Source organism: Carassius gibelio, chromosome B14 (genome assembly GCF_023724105.1).
Source record: "Carassius gibelio isolate Cgi1373 ecotype wild population from Czech Republic chromosome B14, carGib1.2-hapl.c, whole genome shotgun sequence".
Classification (NCBI taxonomy): domain Eukaryota; kingdom Metazoa; phylum Chordata; class Actinopteri; order Cypriniformes; family Cyprinidae; genus Carassius; species Carassius gibelio.
In genome coordinates, this window is record NC_068409.1 from 15,385,940 (window position 1) to 15,392,632 (window position 6,693).

The following is a 6,693-nucleotide window of genomic DNA, read 5'->3' on the forward strand; positions in this document are numbered from 1 at the left end:
GCCCTTGTTCCTGAACCATTGTGGCCAATATCTAAAAAGATAACCATCAGAACACTTTTAATTATTAATGCCAGAGAGTGGGAGCCCGCACCCACCAGCCTGTGGATGTCCCGTATAGCACGTCCGATGGCTCTGGCGATAATCTTTTTTCTATAAAGCACAACAGTGACACCCTGACGGGATATACTGTGTACATATTACAACAGCTCCCCCCAATGGGGCGCACGTCCCTCAAAGGTTTGGAATAGGGAACTGAGGAAAAAGGCACTGGCCGACGCTCGTTAGGTTATACCGGCTCCCCGTCCGAGGGAATTTTGTGGGCCCCCCAATAATTCAGAACCTGAGTTCCCACCCCCAACTGGGCGCATAAGTTTCCTGAGAAAAAGCCTAAACTGACCCTAGCCCGCGTCCTCCACCGACCTCCTGGTTCATCCACCCCTGTCCAACACTGCCCCCGATGCTCTCCCCATCTCCAGCCCACTCAGATCCCATCTTGCAGACCGGACGACGGCTCGAGCCCATGGGACCCATCCGGCTTCACATGCCCCCGTTTATTAACCCCCGGGACCGACGAGTACCCCGAAGCCCTTACCAACCCTATCCATCTGTGTCTCCCCACCGGGAGGCGCCTTCCGTTTATCCGATCCAGACTCCCCTCTGAAAAGCACCTGACCATCCGGCAACGCCGTTCCCCGTAGTCACCTGACCCCCGTTCCTAAGGTTTCGCTCAACTTGGTCCCCGTTGGCCTTTCCTAGTCTCCCCAGAGCAAGCATCGGGAGAAATGTTTAAGACACATTATCAATAGCGTACCCCAGGATTCTCTGGTGTTTCGGTTCTTTAAACGCTAGACACCCTCCACCGGGGCGACCCGCCCAGGGTGATCAGACCTCGGCGTGTGTCTCATAGTCAATTGGCTAATGCGACCTTCACCGGATCCGCAATGCCACTGTTGGGATCCCGATAACTCTCGAACAACCACCCCCGGCTGCCTGAACCCACTTTACAAACCAAGGCAAGAAAATCCTGAACTGGACTCTTCCACTAGCCCTATCCCCCTCTACATCCTCCCTCCCCACACCTGGTGCAATCCGTGTACAGAGCAAAATGTATTCCTCCCCATAGAAGACTGGGCTCCAATTAAGGCCTGTTAGCCCCAGGCCACCTGCCCTGCGTGCTGTCCAAGTGGACCCAGGGAGGCTGGATACTCACCGTACAAGTGACCCTTCGTTAACACCGCAAGGTATCTGGGTCACCTGAAAAAAAGACTTGTCCAAAGCCAAATATCAAACTTAAAACCTCCTACTCATCTCTTTTGGGCCGAAAGCGTGAGACTGGCGGATGCACATTTCTGAACACCAAGCTTCTACCAGTCCATCTCTCTTCAAAGTTCATGCATTTTAAAACTGAACAGACATCATCCTTTCCGGGATAACCGTCAGATGTCACAAACCTTTGCCCAACAGTCCATTGTCTTTTTCATGCAGCCCATTCCTTGTCCTAGTCACCTCGTCTATGGTGACCACAGAAATAGCTTTATTAAACAATAGAAAACACAACCCTGCAATGATCAGGACATGAACCTGGGTCCCCTCGTCCTAAGTCCATCACTCTACCACTGATCCAACCAGCCACACACGAAATTCTCTCCTTAAGTAAGGGTTATTTCATGCCCTTCATCCTATGAGGGTTAGGATTAGAGTTTATAAAACAATAGACAACCTTACCCTGCAATGATTGGGAAACGAACCTGGACCCCCCCCCATCCAAAGCCCATCACTCTACCACTGAGCCAACTAGAAGTTATCCAAGAATATTTCCTCGACATCATTCAATGATGGTTAGGATAAAGGTATTGATTGGTGCTAGGTTAGGGTAAGGTTAGGTTAGGATGGGTAGGGGTAGGGGGTAGGGTTAGGGTTAGGGTTAGGGTTAGGGCAGGGTTAGGGGTAGGGGTAGGGGTAGGGGTAGGGGTAGGGGTAGGGGTTAGGGGTAGGGGTAGGTTTACCATATCGTCTTAAATGTTAATGTATTAAAGATATGTTGAGTAATATTAACATTAGTACACTAACATAAGCAAACCAGTATTACCAACAGAACACTTAGGCAACAGGGATCAGAAAAAAGGGTTTATACTATGGAAAATACTCTTAAATCCCCAGAAATGTCATTGGACCAGAAATTCGCATTTTGAATTAGCTGTGAATAAAGCTGACTTTAAATGTTAAATACAGTTGTTTATTTGTGAATAAAAATTGCACGGTTGCGCTCTGCGTTGAATTTAAATATTAATATGAGTTTTCAACTTGGTTGATTTGATTTTATTCACAGGAATTTACCTGCTTGTATCATCTGATCGTGGTTGTATCTCTCTATTAGTGCTATCGTATTGCTTGGTGGGAAAGTAACCTATCCTACAGAAAAGCATTAAAAACTGCTAGATCTGATTACATTTCTTCTCTTTTAGAAGCAAAAACAAACATAATCCTAGGTATTCATTAAATACAGTAGCTAAATTAACGAAAAATAAAGCCTCAACAAGAGTTGACATTTCCCAACACCACAGCAGAAATGACTTTATGAACTACTTTACTTCTAAAATCGATACTATTAGAGATAAAATTGCAACCATTCAGCCGTCAGCTACAGTATCACATCAGACAGTGCACTATAGACCCCCTGTGGAACAGTTCCACTCATTCTCTACTATAGGAGAAGAAGAATTGTATAAACTTGTTACAGTTTTTTTCAACTGCTTACACACAAAATTATTACTTGTCACACAATTTCTAAAACCTGACACTCAAACACCAGAACCACACATTAAATCTGCAAAACCATACACACATTTTTGACCTTTTACTCAAGTTTTCAATTTCGTTAAACACTTTTTGCAAAACACAACACACAATTTTCTATGCAACACACAAAAATCTGACAGGAAGTTTCTTGATTTCCTTTTATAAACAAAACCAATCAAAATGCCACACTAATTCATCAGTGCCTCACACCAACTCCTCACATGTGCAAACACTTGTTGCTTTACTTAACAACAACCAATCACTGAGAGTCCAGCCTAATTTGAGTAGATTATGAGTAGACACATAATGGCTTTTTTACCATAACAAACAATAGGCCTATACTATAATAAATGTATTTTACTGTAGTTCACTTGCATTCATTTACTACAGTGCAGTGCATTGGTCACAGTTTGGTAAGGTATCAAGAGAGAATATAGCATGTGATGTGGATGACGTACAGTATTGTTCAAAATAATAGCAGTACAATGTGACTAACCAGAATAATCAAGGTTTTTAGTATATTTTTTATTGCTACGTGGCAAACAAGTTACCAGTAGGTTCAGTAGATTGTCAGAAAACAAACAAGACCCAGCATTCATGATATGCACGCTCTTAAGGCTGTGCAATTGGGCAATTAGTTGAAAGGGGTGTGTTCAAAAAAATAGCAGTGTCTACCTTTGACTGTACAAACTCAAAACTATTTTGTACAAACATTTTTTTTTTTCTGGGATTAAGCAATCCTGTGAATCACTAAACTAATATTTAGTTGTATGACCACAGTTTTTTAAAACTGCTTGACATCTGTGTGGCATGGAGTCAACCAACTTGTGGCATCTCTCAGCTGTTATTCCACTCCATGCTTCTTTAACAACATTCCACAATTCATTCACATTTCTTGGTTTTGCTTCAGAAACAGCATTTTTGATATCACCCCACAAGTTCTCAATTGGATTAAGGTCTGGAGATTGGGCTGGCCACTCCATAACATTAATTTTGTTGGTTTGGAACCAAGACTTTGCCCGTTTACTAGTGTGTTTTGGGTCAATGTATTGTTGAAACAACCATTTCAAGGGCATGTCCTCTTCAGCATAGGGCAACATGACCTCTTCAAGTATTTTAACATATGCAAACTGATCCATGATCCCTGGTATGCGATAAATAGGCCCAACACCATAGTAGGAGAAACATGCCCATATCATGATGCTTGCACCTCCATGCTTCACTGTCTTCACTGTGTACTGTGGCTTGAATTCAGAGTTTGGGGGTCGTCTCACAAACTGCCTGTGGCCCTTGGACCCAAAAAGAACAATTTTACTCTCATCAGTCCACAAAATGTTCCTCCATTTCTCTTTAGGCCAGTTGATGTGTTCTTTGGCAAATTGTAACCTCTTCTGCACATGCCTTTTTTTTAACAGAGGGACTTTGCGGGGGATTCTTGAAAATAGATTAGCTTCACACAGACGTCTTCTAACTGTCACAGTACTTACAGGTAACTCCAGACTGTCTTTGATCATCCTGGAGGTGATCATTGGCTGAGCCTTTGCCATTCTGGTTATTCTTCTATCCATTTTGATGGTTGTCTTCCGTTTTCTTCCACGTCTCTCTGGTTTTGCTCTCCATTTTAAGGCATTGGAGATCATTTTAGCTGAACAGCCTATCATTTTTTGCACCTCTTTATAGGTTTTCCCCTCTCTAATCAACTTTTTAATCAAAGTACGCTGTTCTTCTGAACAATGTCTTGAACGACCCATTTTCCTCAGCTTTCAAATGCATGTTCAACAAGTGTTGGCTTCATCCTTAAATAGGGGCCACCTGATTCACACCTGTTTCTTCACAAAATTGATGACCTCAGTGACTGAATGCCACACTGCTATTTTTTTGAACACACCCCTTTCAACTAATTCAACTAATTGCCCAATTGCACAGCCTTAAGAGCGTGCATATCATGAATGCTGGGTCTCATTTGTTTTCTGAGAATCTACTGAACCTACTGGTAACTTGTTTGCCACGTAGCAATAAAAAAATATACGAAAAACCTTGATTATTCTGGTTAGTCACATTGTACTGCTATTATTTTAAACAATACTGTATGTTGGCCGGACCCAGCCCGGAGGAGAGATGGAGCCTAGATACACCCAACCATCTCCACATGCAAGCACACACATTATCTTTGGTTTTACACTACATGCTACAACACTACATATTTTTGATGTATTTTTTTTTTCTTTTCAAACTGTGTACACTAATACTACATTTACAACCACAAAGAGCTAAAAAAGAAAGTTTGGTTTCAATGTTACTTTTGTTTTTACTTTATATATTCAACAGCTCTCTCCCAATTACATTCAATCATGTACATGTGAGCTTTTAAAAGAAGAGCTTTAGGTTTTTAATAACAGTGTGTATATGACATAATCAAAAATATAACATTATGGTAAAGGTGTTTACAACGTAAGACAAATGTTTGCTTTTGAAATATGTTTGTGATATTTTGACTGTGGTGTTTCATTTTGAAAGAGATGTGAGGCATTTTGCATCGTGTGTGCAGTTCTTGAATTTGTGTGTTAAGTTTTGAAAAAAAGAGGAAAGCTTTGGAAAATGTGTGTAAGCAGTTGAAAAAAAACTGTAAATCATCTAAACCAACAACATGTATGTTGGACCCTATACCATCTAAGCTCCTAAAAGAGGTGCTTCCAGAAGTCATAGATCCTCTTCTGACTATTATTAATTCCTCATTGTCATTAGGATATGTCCCCAAAACCTTCAATCTGGCTGTTATTAAGCCTTTCATCAAAAAACCACAACTTGACCCCAAAGAACTAGTTAATTATAGACCAATCTCGAATCTCCTTTTTATGTCCAAGATACTAGAAAAGGTGGTATCCTCACAATTATATTCCTTCTTAGAGTAAAATATGTTTGTGTTCAATAATTCAATTAATTAAAAAAGTCATTTATATTTTAATATTATATTATTCATATTATTTTACAAACAAAACTTTTTTTTAATTTAGCAATTTTCTTCTAAAATTAGTTGGCAAGACTGGTTCTGGAGATGCTGTTCATGTATTTAAGCTTCTGGCTCATTCAATAAAAGTGTAAAGGCGGGCGTACACGGTGCGATTTTTGCTGTCGTACGAGTTCGCATGCGATTTTTTTAAATCGTGTGGAAATCGCGTATGCTCGTATGGTCGCGGCTCGTATCATTTGCGATGAATTACGAGCCGAGCAGAGTGGCTTACGAGCACTTCCCGACCTCCCGATCATTTTTAAACATGTCTAAAAAGTTCGTGAGCTATCGGTTTGAATTCGTGCCATTTGTGCGGTTGAACGAGCCGATTTGTTGATTTATCTGAAGTTGACCAATCACGAACTAGGAAAACCACAGAAGACGAAGACGGCAGCGCCACGGCGAATGTGGGAGGATAAACTCGGTGAAGTCTGACAGGAATAGTGTTCGCTGTATGTTTCTAGCAACGTATTCCAATGCCTTTTTAGTTATCTCTCGCTCTCTCTCACACACGCATATGTAGTTTACAGGGACTCTCCATAAATGTAACGGTATTCTATAATGTTTATCCCCATACACTACCTCTATCCATCACGGAAAATGCATGTTTAAATTTTAAAGCCATTTGGTTTACGAGGGCACAGGAATTGTCCTCACAAACCATGTTTACATTGTAACACACACACACAGGGTAAACAAACGTCCCAGTTTCCTATTGCTGAAAAATAACCTGTACGTGTAAGAAACAGTCACGGCTCGTATCAGTATTTTATATCCAGTTATGAGAGAGGGAGAGCAGTTATATTAGGCGCGTTCCACTTGAAGCAGCGCTTCACAGAATGATCACCTGTATGACATTAAAGTACCGCGAGAGCGATTCGAAT